The sequence below is a fragment of the Ovis canadensis genome, chromosome 1 (assembly GCF_042477335.2).
Source record: "Ovis canadensis isolate MfBH-ARS-UI-01 breed Bighorn chromosome 1, ARS-UI_OviCan_v2, whole genome shotgun sequence".
Taxonomy (NCBI): Eukaryota; Metazoa; Chordata; class Mammalia; order Artiodactyla; family Bovidae; genus Ovis; species Ovis canadensis.
This window is the reverse complement of record NC_091245.1, coordinates 269,314,260-269,326,208: the sequence shown is the minus strand read 5'-3', so window position 1 is coordinate 269,326,208 and position 11,949 is coordinate 269,314,260. Positions and strand designations below refer to the sequence as shown.

Sequence of the window (11,949 nt, the reverse complement as noted above, 5' to 3'; positions counted from 1 at the left end):
TCCAGCCGCAATTTCAGACGGTGAGGTGATCTTGGGAAGTGCGAGGACAGACTTGAGGGAACTACAGACGTGCGGAGCCTGGGGGGGGGTTGGGTAGTGGAGCTGCACTGAGCCCCTCTCCCCACACACACACACTGGAGAATCCAGAGGGAACTGTTGCGCAGTGTCGCGGGAAGTGTGTCTCCCTGGTGCATCAGTGGACTGTGGTGCACGCGGGTACCCACAAGTGTACACAGAGGGTCACTTTCCTACGTCACAGCCTTCGGGTGACGGAGCCAGCAGGAAAACGATCTGGCCACTGGGCCAGTACAGGAGGCCTCTGATGAGCAGTGCTTGCCCCAGAGTTAATTATTCACCTGTGTTGAGGTAGGAGTGTGAACCAGTGAAGTGAATGAATGTCCTAGTGACCTTTTTATGATGGAAATGTTAACTATAAGGAAAGATGATGGAAGTGGGCATCATCTGAATGGTGCTGCTAGTGATAAAGAACTTGCCTGCCAATGAAGGAGACATAAGAGATACAGGTTTCATTCCTGGGTGGGGAAGATCCCCTGGCGGTGCTCATGGCAACCCACTCCAGTATTCCTTAATACTACTGATAGCTCTTCAGAAAAATAATGGACAGCTGATGGCTACAAATATACCATTGAAAGTGATGGGAGTCTCTTTGATTGCATGCCAAGAAATCCTCATTTCCTGCATTGAAACAATAAAGACAAGGACTAGGCCCAAGAGTCTCTATGATGGTAAATACCCAATCGAGACAATTCTGTTTTGCTAAGTTTGGAATCCTGCTTGGGGAAATCTGGGTAGATAACCCTCAAAGATTTCCTCACCCCGCCCCATCCCACACTACCCCCTCAACTGTCTTAAACCTCTGGAGCCTGCCCATGTGGCTCACCTTTCCCTACCAACCTAGCCCCCCACTCCCCAATCTGTTGGACAATAGGCATATAATTATGGTTATTTCTTAGTATAATTAAACTGAACTATAACCCCCTCCCCCTCAAAAGAACATATTAGTTTGCTAGAGCTGCAGTAACAAAATACCACTAACTGGGTGGCTTAACAGAAGTTTATCTCACAGTTCTGGGGTCTGGAAGTTAGAGAAAAGTGACAGGGCTGTGAGGGAAGGATCTTCTATTCCTCTCCTAGCTTCTGGTGGTTTGCTGGCAATCTGGTGTTACTTGGTTTGTAGATGCATTGTGCCAGTCTGCCTTGATGTTCATGTGCCTTTCTCCCTATATGTTTGTCTGTTTCTGTGTCCAAATTCCCTGTTTTTGAAAATACCAGTTATTGGATTTTTACCTGCTCTAATTACAATACTCATCTTAATTTGATTGCCTGTAAAGACCCTATTTCCAAATAAGGTTACATTCACAAGTACCTGGGGATTAGGACTTAAACATCTTTTCCAGGGACACAGTTTAGTCCATGACAGGTTGTAAGAACCAGCCAACTGCCAGGAGCTAGGAAAGTTTTGTGGGGCTGGATTACAAGTGTGCTTGATGAGTGGTGGTCCCCAGCATCCTTGCTTAATTCACCGGCATGAGCCCTGCAGAAATCAGAAGAAAACTGGAGTGTAAAGTTGGTAGAAGACTTATGACCAGTCTTCCAAGATAACAGGGTTTAACACCTAGGCAAAGACTGGTAGCAAACTCCTAAAGTGATGCTATGTCAATTGCTATATAACAAATTACTACACACTTAGTGGCTTAAAACAAGAATCATTTATTCTCCTAAGTTGCTGAGGGTCAGGGCATAGTGGAATTGACCTGTGTCATCTGGGGCTTCACTTGGAACAGCTTGACGGCTGGAGGTTGGAATGATCTGAAGGTTCATTTACTCACATGTCTGACAGTCGATGCTGGAGCCCAGATTAGAGGTGTCAGCCAGCATGCCCACATATGGCCATTCCCACTAGTCAGTGGTGGCTCACCCCTGTAGGCAAGAGCTGACAGTAGGAAAGGTTGCTCCAGAACAGCATTTGGGGGTGGGGGTGGGGGGTCATGCAATAGGATCCTAGCAGAAAAGAGGCCAGGAAGGAGCTTGTAACTGACAGAAGGCAGTACTGCAAATTACAGTGGCCGGCAAGATCTGAGTGGCGGCCAAGGGACTCTGACCTGTGGACAGTTGCAGAAATGGTTAATAAAACACAGCATTCTTAGAGGCGAAACAGATGGGCAGTTGAAAATATCAGCAGAAAAAAGTTAAGGATGGATGAACAGAAAAATCAGGATCCCACAGCCAGTTTCTAGACTGAGCTAGTTTTCAGATGTGGTACTGAAGAGGTGGCCAAATGCCAAGAAGGACCCTGCAGTGTACCACAAGTACATACATAAATGAATCCTGAATTCCTTTTCCAGAGTCCAATAGCCATTTCCTTTGATAACTACACCCAGGGGGGAAGTGGGTAGCCAAACATTCTGAAGACTGATGTACACAAAATCTGAATTGACTTTGATATCCAGACATCTGCATTATCATCACGGCTTCCCTGTCAGAGTGGCTGCATATAGTGGCCAGATAATTCATGGAGTCCTCCCCAAGGTCCAGCTTACAGTAGGCCCATCAGCTCTGTGGACCTGCTTGTGGTCATTTCCCCTGTCCCAAACTGAATAATTGGCATTGATGTACTTGGCAGTTAACATTACTCTCAGGTTGGGTCCCTGACCTATAGGGTTAGAGCTATCACAACAGGAAAAGTCAAATGGAAAACTGATTGGTTTTGAAAAGTCAAGTGGAAAACTTGACTGAAAAGTCAAATGGAAAACTGACCTCTAAAACTGATCTGTTCCAGTCAAGATCATAGAGTCTCTAGGGGTGGGACAACGGCAGAACTGGGGGCCACTTTTAAGGATCTAAAGGACACAGCGTGGTGGTCCCCCAAATCTTAAATTCACCACTATGATCCCTGCAGAAATTGGATCCTGGAGGATGGCAGTACACTGCAAACTCAACTGAGTGGCAGCCTTGATAGTAGTTTCTGTGTCAGATGCAGGAGGTGGCTACCAATTTGGTGTGTTCTTTTCTGCCCTCATCAGAAGAAAAGGATCAGGACCATTTCACATTCACATGGAGCACAGATGCAGTTTTGCCTGAAGGCTATGTTACCTCTCTTGCCCTCTTGTAGTCCAAAGATGTCACCATCCTGAAGAATATCACACTGCTCCGTTACGTCAATAATATTACAAAGATGCTGGAGGTCTTGCTAAGATACAGGTGCTCCAGAGAGTAGCAGATAAACCCTGTGAAGATTCAGAGACCTGCTACATTTGTAACATTTTTAGGGATCCAGTGGTCAGTGGAGCCCTAGGGCATCCTTTCCAAAAGGCAAAGACAATTATTGCATCTTGCACCTTCAGCCATCAGTAAAGGAAGATACTGTTGGGTCTTTTCAGGTTCTGGAAGTGGCATATTCCACACCTATGAATAGTGCTCTGGCCCAAATACTGGGTGACTTGGAAGACTTCCAGGTTTGAGAAGAACCCAGAAAAGTAAGAGTTTTTGTAATTGGTCAAGGCTGCAATGCAGGCAGTTGTGCTGCCCCAGCCATATGGTCTAGCAGGTGGTGGTGGTGGTGGGGAACAATATGATGTGGAGTTTCTGGCACATCTCAGTAGGAGATTCACGAAGCAGGACCCTAGGTTCTGCCATGCCCCTGGAAGCAGAGAATTATTTTCCTTTTAGGGAAAAAAAAGTCTTGGTGTGCTTCTGTGCTCTGATAGAGATGGAACATCTGGCCTTGGGACACCAAGTGAACATGCAGACAAAACAGTGCCTTGTTAGGGGGTTCTGCCAAACTCACAAGGTCATCAGGGTGGTTTGGCTCAGCAGCAATCCACCACCAGGTGGAAGACAAATGTTCAAGACTGAGCATGATACTGTTCAGGGGTCACAGGTAAGTGCAGGATAGGTGGCCCAGACCCACAGGGCACCCACTGCTGCTGTATCAGAGCCGCTTTCTCCTTTCACACCTATGACCATATGGGAAAGCCTTTAGGACATGTGGACAGAGGGGGAAAATCTTGAGCCTCATTCCTGGATGGACTGGCTTGGTGGTAGTGTTCAGTCGCCAAGTCATGTCTGATTCTTTGCAACCCCATGGACTGCAGCACACCAGGTGTTCCTGTCCCTCACCATCTCCCAGAGTTTACCCAAGTTCATGTCCATTGAATTGGTGATGTCATCTAACCATCTCATCTTTTGTCATCCCCTTCTCATTCTGCCTTCTATCTTTACCAGCATCAGGGTCTTTTCCAATGAGTCGGCACTTCACATTAGGTGGCCAAAGTATTGGATTTCAGCTTCAGCATCAGTCCTTCCAATGAGCATTTAGGGTTGATTTCCTCTAGGATTGACTGGTTTGATCTTGCAGTCCAAGGGATTCTCAATAGTCTTCTCCAGCACCACAGTTTGAAAACATCAATTCTTTGGTGCTCTGCCTTCTTTATGGTCCAACTCTCATGTCTGTACATGACTACTGGAAAAAACCATAGTTTTGACTATCTGGACCTTTGTTGGCAAAGTTAATATTGGACAGCATTTCTTGCAACCTGTTCTGGCATGATGGGTACAAGGACAGAATGACCAAAGTAATGGAGCTGGAGGCTATTTATGGTCCCAGGGCTGATCCAACCACTCGCTTGGTCTAACCTGTCAGCAAGAGACCAATGAGGAGCTCCTGATGTGGTTCCTTTCACGAAGTTCAACCAGCCGTTTGCGCCACTGGAACTCTTCCATCTGGGAAGGGCTAGCAGTTTGTTTTCACAGAAATAGATTCATACTGCGTAGATAGGTTTGACCTCCTGTCCACAAGTGTCAGCCAGCAAGGGTTTATGGAGTGTTAGCTCCTTTAGCACAGGATCCCACCTTACAGGCAAAGGAAATGTAGGGTGCACTTTACACTGCAGGATGCGCAGCGATCACAGATCTGCTGCCTGACAGAGCACTGGGACAGTCAGCTGAAGGCATAGCTGAAGCGCCAAGGTGGAGGCAATATTCTGCAGAGATGAGATGGCACCATTTCCCAACAAGAAAGATACCTGAGTCTAAAATCCAAAGGTGGAAACAGGAGTGGCCCCACTTAATAGCACTCCCAATGGTTCACTGGAGAACTTTTGCCTCCTGTCCTCCAAGTTTAGATTCTGCAGGGTTAGAGGTCCTGCTCCCCAAAAGGAACCCTCCCTGTCCATCTGGATGTAAGTAATGAATAATGTCTGGGAACCCTGGGTTCCTGAATCTAGGAACCAGGAGGCAAAAGGAGAAGTCATCATCTGGGCAGTGGAGAGGGCAGGGCTGCTCTATACTCAAGGAAGAATGTGTGGAACCCGTGACCCACACGGGCCATCTTGGTACTCCTTTGCTTAACTGTGATCAAGAAACTAGAGAATCCAGCTTGCGCTTGCAGTGGAAGAGTCTGCCTCTTGATTTCCAGGCACCTGCAGTCTGGCTGTAAGGGGTGTGCATGGTATATGCGCTACTGGTTTAAGGCACACACCAGTCTGCAACATTACCTCCAACTTGAAAGACTGATTTCCAAGCTGGTGCTGAAAGCAAGCCTTCACCTAGCCATTCCATTCTTCAGCCCAGGCAACTGCTTCCAGCGATGGGATCTGTAATGCTGGTTCGTAAACTAGTCCCTGTACATGAGGGCAAGGAGAGATCTAAGAAAGGGGCAGACCCTCCAGGTCTGCAGGCAGCAGGTTTGATAAGCAGGGAACTGATGAGGTTTGTCTTGGGTGGCCAGAAGATAACTCTCTGCATCCACCAGAGTCTTTAACTTTCAAAAATTAATTAATTTATTTTAATTGGAGGATAATTACAACATTGTGGTGGTTTTGCCATACATCAACATGAATCAGCCACAGGTGCCCCTGTGTCCCCTCAGTGTGAACTCTCCTCCCATCTCCCTCCCCACCCCATCCCTGAGTTCTCCCAGACTACTGCCGTTGAATGCCCTGCTTCATGCATTCAACTTGCACTGGTCATCTATTTTACATATGGTAATATACATGTTTCAATGCTATTCTCTCAAATCATCCCATCCTTGCCTTTTCCCACAGAGTCCTTTACATCTGTCTTTCTTTTGCTGCCTGGCATATAGGATCATTGTTACCATTTTTCTAAATTCCATATATATGCATTAATTTTCTGTATTGATGTTTCTCTTTCTGGCTTACTTCACACTGTATTAATTGGCTCCAGTTTCATCCACCTCATTAGAACTGACTCAAATGCATTCTTTTTTATAGCTTAGTAATATGCCATTGTGTATATGTATCACAATTTCCTTATCCATTCATATGCCAGTAGACATCTAGGTTGCTTCCATGTCCTGGATATTGTAAACAGTGCTGCGGTGAACATTGGGGTACACGTGTCTCTTTCAATCCTGGTTTCCTCGATGTGTATGCCCAGCAGTGGGATTGCTGGGTCGTATGGCGGTTCTATTTCCAGTTTTTTAAGGAGTCTCCACGCTGTTCTCCATAGTGGCTGTACTAGTTTGCATTCCCAACAGTGTAAGAGGGTTCCCTTTTCTCTGCACCCTCTCCAGCATTTATTGCTTGTAGACTTTTTGATAACAGCCATTCTGACCAGCATGAGATGGTACCTCATTGTGGTTTTGATTTGCATTTCTCTGATAATAAGTGGTATTGAGCATCTTTTTATGTGTTTGTTAGCCATCTGTATGTCTTCATTGGAGAAATGTCTGTTTAGTTCTTTGGCCCATGTTTTGATTGGGTCATTTATTTTTCTGGAATTTAGCTGCAGAAGTTGCTTGTATATTTTTGAGATTTATTTTTTTCCAGGTTCATAATTTATTGTACAAATTGAGTATCACATGGTAAGTTGACATTAGCTTCTTCAGGCATGGGAACTTAACAGATAATGTACAGTTCAGAATCTGTTTATGTTTCTTTCACAGCTGGAGTTTTTTTAGACCTTAACTTGAAGTATAAGACTATCAAAGCAATACTTCCGTATGTGGCCAGCACACAATTCATTCTCCCTGTGAGAGTGTAAGAGTTAAAATATTTTTTGATACCAGTGAAATGGAACTGGGCATCAGCTTCTGGACCTGCCATGATTTCAATCTTTCAAAGGGTTCAAACTCTACGGCCTATGTCCTTCACCATATGCTGCTGCCCCTCGATCCTACCCTTGAGATTTATTCTTATCAGTTGCTTCATTTGCTATTATTTTCCCCCATTCTGAAGGCTGTCTTTTCAACTTGCTTATAGTTTCCTTCATTGTGCAAAAGCTTTTAAGTTTAATTAGGTCCCATTTGTTTACTTTTACTTTCATTTCCATTACTCTGAGAAGTGAGTCATGGAGGATCCTGCTGTGATTTATGTCAGAGAGTTTTGCCTATGTTTTCCTCTAGGAGTTTTATGGCTTCTGGTTTTACATTTAGATCTTTAATTCATTTTGAGTTTAGTTTTGTGTATGGTGTTAGAAAGTGTTCTAGTTTCATTCTTTTACAAGTGGTTGACCAGTTTTCCCTGAACCACTTGTTAAAGAGATTTGTCTTTTCTCCATTGTATATTCTTGCCTCCTTTGTCAAAGACAAGGGGTCCATAGGTGTGTGGATTTATCTCTGGGCTATTTTGTTCCATTGATCTGTATTTCCGTCTTTGTGCCAGTACCATATTGTCTTGATGACTGTAGCTTTGTAGTATAGTCTGAAGTCAGGCAGGTTGATTCCTCCAGTTCTGTTCTTCTCAAGATTGCTTTGGCTATTTGAGGTTTTTTGTATTTCCATACAAATTGTGAAGTTATTTGTTCTAGTTCTGTGAAAAATACCATTGGTAGCTTGATAGGGATTGCATTGAATCTATAGATTACTTTGGGTAGTATACTCATTTTCACTATATTGATTCTTCTGATGCATGAACATGGTATATTTCTCCATCTATCTGTGTCATCTTTGATTTCTTTCATCAGTGTTTTATAGTTTTCTATATATGTCTTTTGTTTCTTTAGGTAGATTTATTCCTAAGTATTTTATTCTTTTCATTGCAATGGTGAATGGAATTGTTTCCTTAATTTCTCTGTTTTCTTATTGCTAGTATATAGAAATGCAAGGGATTTCTGTGTGTTAATTTTATATCTTGAAACTTTGCTATATTCATTGATTAGCTCTAGTAATTTTCTGGTAGTGTCTTTAGGGTTTTCTACATAGAGGATCACATCATCTTCAAACAGTGAGGATTTTACTTCTTCTTTTCCAATCTGGATTCCTTTTATTCCTTTTTCTTCTCTGATTGCTGTGGCTAAAACTTCCAAAACTATCTTGAATAATAGTGGTGAGAGTGGGCACCCTTGTCTTGTTCCTGACTTTAGGGGAAATGCTTTCAATTTTTCACCATTGAGGATAATGTTTGCTGTGGGTTTATCATATATGGCTTTTATTATGTTGGGGTATGTTCCTTCTATGCCTGCTTTCTGGAGGGTTTTTTTTTTTTATCATAAATGGATGTTGAATTTTGTCAAAGGCTTTCTCTGCATCTATTGAGATAATCATATGGTTTTTATCTTTCAGTTTGTTAATGTGGTATATCACATTGGTTGATTTGAAACTATTGAAGAATCCTTGCATCCCTGGGATAAAGCCCACTTGGTCATGGTGTATGATCTTTTTAATATGTTGTTTGATTCTGTTTGCTAGAATTTTGTTGAGGATTTTTGTATCTATGTTCATCAGTGATATTGGCCTGTAGTTTTCTTTTTTGTGTGTGGCATCTTTGTCTGGTTTTGGTATTAGGTGCATCCACCAGAATGTTAAGAGCTTATATGGAGGCCTGAACTAGGTTCAGTCATGCACACCTTCATATGGTCTCACCACCACCTTGCTCTCTCCCAGCTGTGCCCTTGGGGCAGCTTCTAGTGTGGAGAAGGCAAGCGGAATGCACAACTCTGACAGCCCAGGGCCAACTCACAGGTCAACCAGCAGTCATGTCTTCTTGGTGACCGCCTACAACATGTTAGACCAGTGGAGTCTATGTGCGAGTTCATCCTGCACTTTCATTGCTTTAAAGTATGCTTGCTTCTAAGGGGCAGCGTCATGTAGAACTACAGCAACGAGTAAAACATCTCCAGGTCCATAGATAGTGGTGTCAGCAGATGTACTGCAGACAGGGGAGCCGAAGCCACACTTGAACTGTGTCTGTTCCTGGTGGAACCAATCACTGCCTCCTCCGTGATGGCGGGAACCAGCTCACCACATGAAGGGCTCAGCATTGGCCTCTGCTGTTGGCAGTTCAAGCATTGAGAAGAATGCCAGGAAGAAGCCAGGAGGCCTTGGTAAGAGGTCTGGTTGCTGCCACTTGAAGAAAGAAGCTGAGTGACACCCCCAGGCAAGTCATCTTGTCCACCTTCTGCACTTCCACAGTGGGTCTTGTGGGAGGCAGGTCTCCTTACTGCCTTGTAGACATCCTTGGTACCACTTGGCAATCTTTTCTCTGTCAAGTGTTAACCAGCTGGACAATCAACTACTCAGGGAAAACTTATCAATCAGGAACTCAGGTCAGTGCTCTTTCTATACACAATGGACCACAATGCACCATCCAAAGTTGGCTGATAGGAAATCTTCCACAGCCCCAAGCTGGATATGTGTGACAACTGTCTACTTTTGGTTGAGGCTAGCACTCTTGCAGATCCATCTGCAGAACAAACCTGTGCTTCCTCCTGTTCTGCCAGCTGGTCACAGGGAATGTACCCTGAAACCACAGATACAGCCTGTAGAGGAGACATGAGGTAGGAGGAAGATTCAGCACCACGAGTCTGACCACCTGCTGAGTCATTCATGTATGCCTCCAGGGTCTGTTCAGGCCAGCTCTGTGCACTGGTGATGGACAAGCCTCCTATGATGAAATCCTACCCACAGTGGGATGGCAGCGGGAGGTAGAAGCTCTGGGGGGCAGATGAGGCTGTGAGGTGGAGCCCTCAGGACAGGGTTAGTGCCTTTACAAGGGTCATGAGAGCACTCGCTCCCCACTGTGCTTTCCATCATGTGATGACACGAGGAATAGTCAGCTGTCTCCAACTCAGAAGGGGCCCTCACCAGAACCCACCCTGTCAGCACCCTGATCTTGAACTTTAAGCCTCCAGAACTCTGAGACAAAGTTCCATTGGTTATACACCGCCCAGTTTATATTTTGTCATAGCAACCTGAGCTGAGACCATACTGTTTCTGGTTTTCAGTGGAAGGCTGCTGTTTACATCTAGTTTTATTGCTTGTACTTCTCTAGCTCTTTGGGGATACAATTTTGATGGGGTCCAGAGGTGATGGCATGTCCCAGGTGCAATCATGAAAGCTTTTACCGTGAAGTTCCCTTGTCATTCTTCCTCAGTGGGCAGGGACAACTTCTCTGCCTTACCTTAGGGTCTTTGCTTATATATCATCATATCATAATAATTGGTCCTAGTGAGTAGGAAGTAGTACCCTAGATGCCTTAGATGGTGAGAGCTAAATTCTTTGAAACATCTGTGGTCTGTGGACTATCACGGTTTCCGTTCCAGAATGAAAGACAAATAGTCAAAGACACCCTGCAGAGCCCACAACTAAGAGAGGCCCAGGCTTGGTGCATGTGGACCTTTCTGTGACCACATCTTGGCTGCTGCTCCAGCCTACTGACTGAGAAAGCCAGAGGCTGTTGGGTTTGAGTGAGACCTGGACAAAGACCTGCAGGTCTGATGCTCAGGCAAGCTTATAGCTGGCCAGGCAGAAGTGTGGGCTGCCTGGGGACTCTATGCTGACCCCAGGTAGTGTCAGAACTGTACTGCAGGACATTTGGGTGGTGATGGAGAGGTGGCGGTGAACAAGATGATGCAAGCAGGTTGAGAAGGTGAGAGTTATGGCAACAGCTCTCTAGGGTTCCCATGGAATGTCTGCTGCGAGTCCCTGTGCCCGGTCCTCTCCTGTTCTGCAGATGAACCTGCTGTTTCTGCTGGGAATCCTCTAGGGACTTCCCAAATTCCTTGCTCACCATCACTGCTTCTGACAGAAAACTCTTCTTACAGCAAAAGTACATGCTAGGCTCATGACCCCGGGATTCCTTGATGTCACCCAGGTGCAGCTCAGCTTACTGGGAAGGCCTCCCTTCTGCCGACCCACTTATGGCCATTTCTCCCGCAGCCGAATATATCAGCCTGGGGCCACAGAAGGTGGGACGTGCCCCTCTTACTGCTGTCAGACAACCCTGGGGGAGTAACTGCTTTCTATCCGTGACTCTGCTCCATCCATGGGCTCTGCTGTGCTGGTGACAGTGGTCCCTCTGAACCAGCAGGGGTGGGGGTTCCTGCATCGGCTGGTGTAAGCGACCCGGTCACTGAGGGGAAGCCTGGGGGCTGGCACAGTACGAGCACAGTGAAACCTGTACCTGTAACTTGGTATCTCCAGGGACACCTCCTGTACTCAGTACTTTCAGGTTTGACTGTGTAAGAAAGGAAGTCCTCTAGAAACAAGACTGTTGAGGGCTCAGATCTTTTAGGAAGTACAGTGCTTGTCACCCAACCAGCTAAGTGAGGCCCAGAAAACCCAGCCCATGTGATGGAAGGAAGATGTGTGGATGCAGGGCACTGCCCTTTCTACCTTACTGCTACTCTGGACATCCCTCCTACTTCCCACGTGACATCTGCCTTGCAGGAGACTGTGCCCTGGGGTCACAGTGGACACTCCTTGGCCCCTGCACCATGAAGGGGAACCTCCCCTTGGTTTTAGGATCTTCTGATGAACTTAATGTGAACTGATTATTTTAGGGCAGAACTGGAGGTTTTCTAACTGTATCTATCGCTCCCTCTATATTAATAAGCTGGTGCTTTACTATGAAGAATTTCCCTCATCAGCAGGTGTGACCTGTGTTCTTTTCAATTATCAACCCCCATGGTAACAAGTTGGTGTGATGGTGGTTATGAGCCCAGTCCCTCCCTCGTTAGCTTAACACT

The 11,949-nt window shown here is 45.5% G+C and overlaps 1 pseudogene; it reads right to left on the bottom strand.

Annotated features, from left to right (window-relative positions):
- Window positions 1-6,797: 6,797 nt before the first annotated feature.
- LOC138427751 (ATP synthase membrane subunit K, mitochondrial pseudogene) lies at window positions 6,798-7,550 on the bottom strand (annotated as a pseudogene).
- Window positions 7,551-11,949: the final 4,399 nt, after the last annotated feature.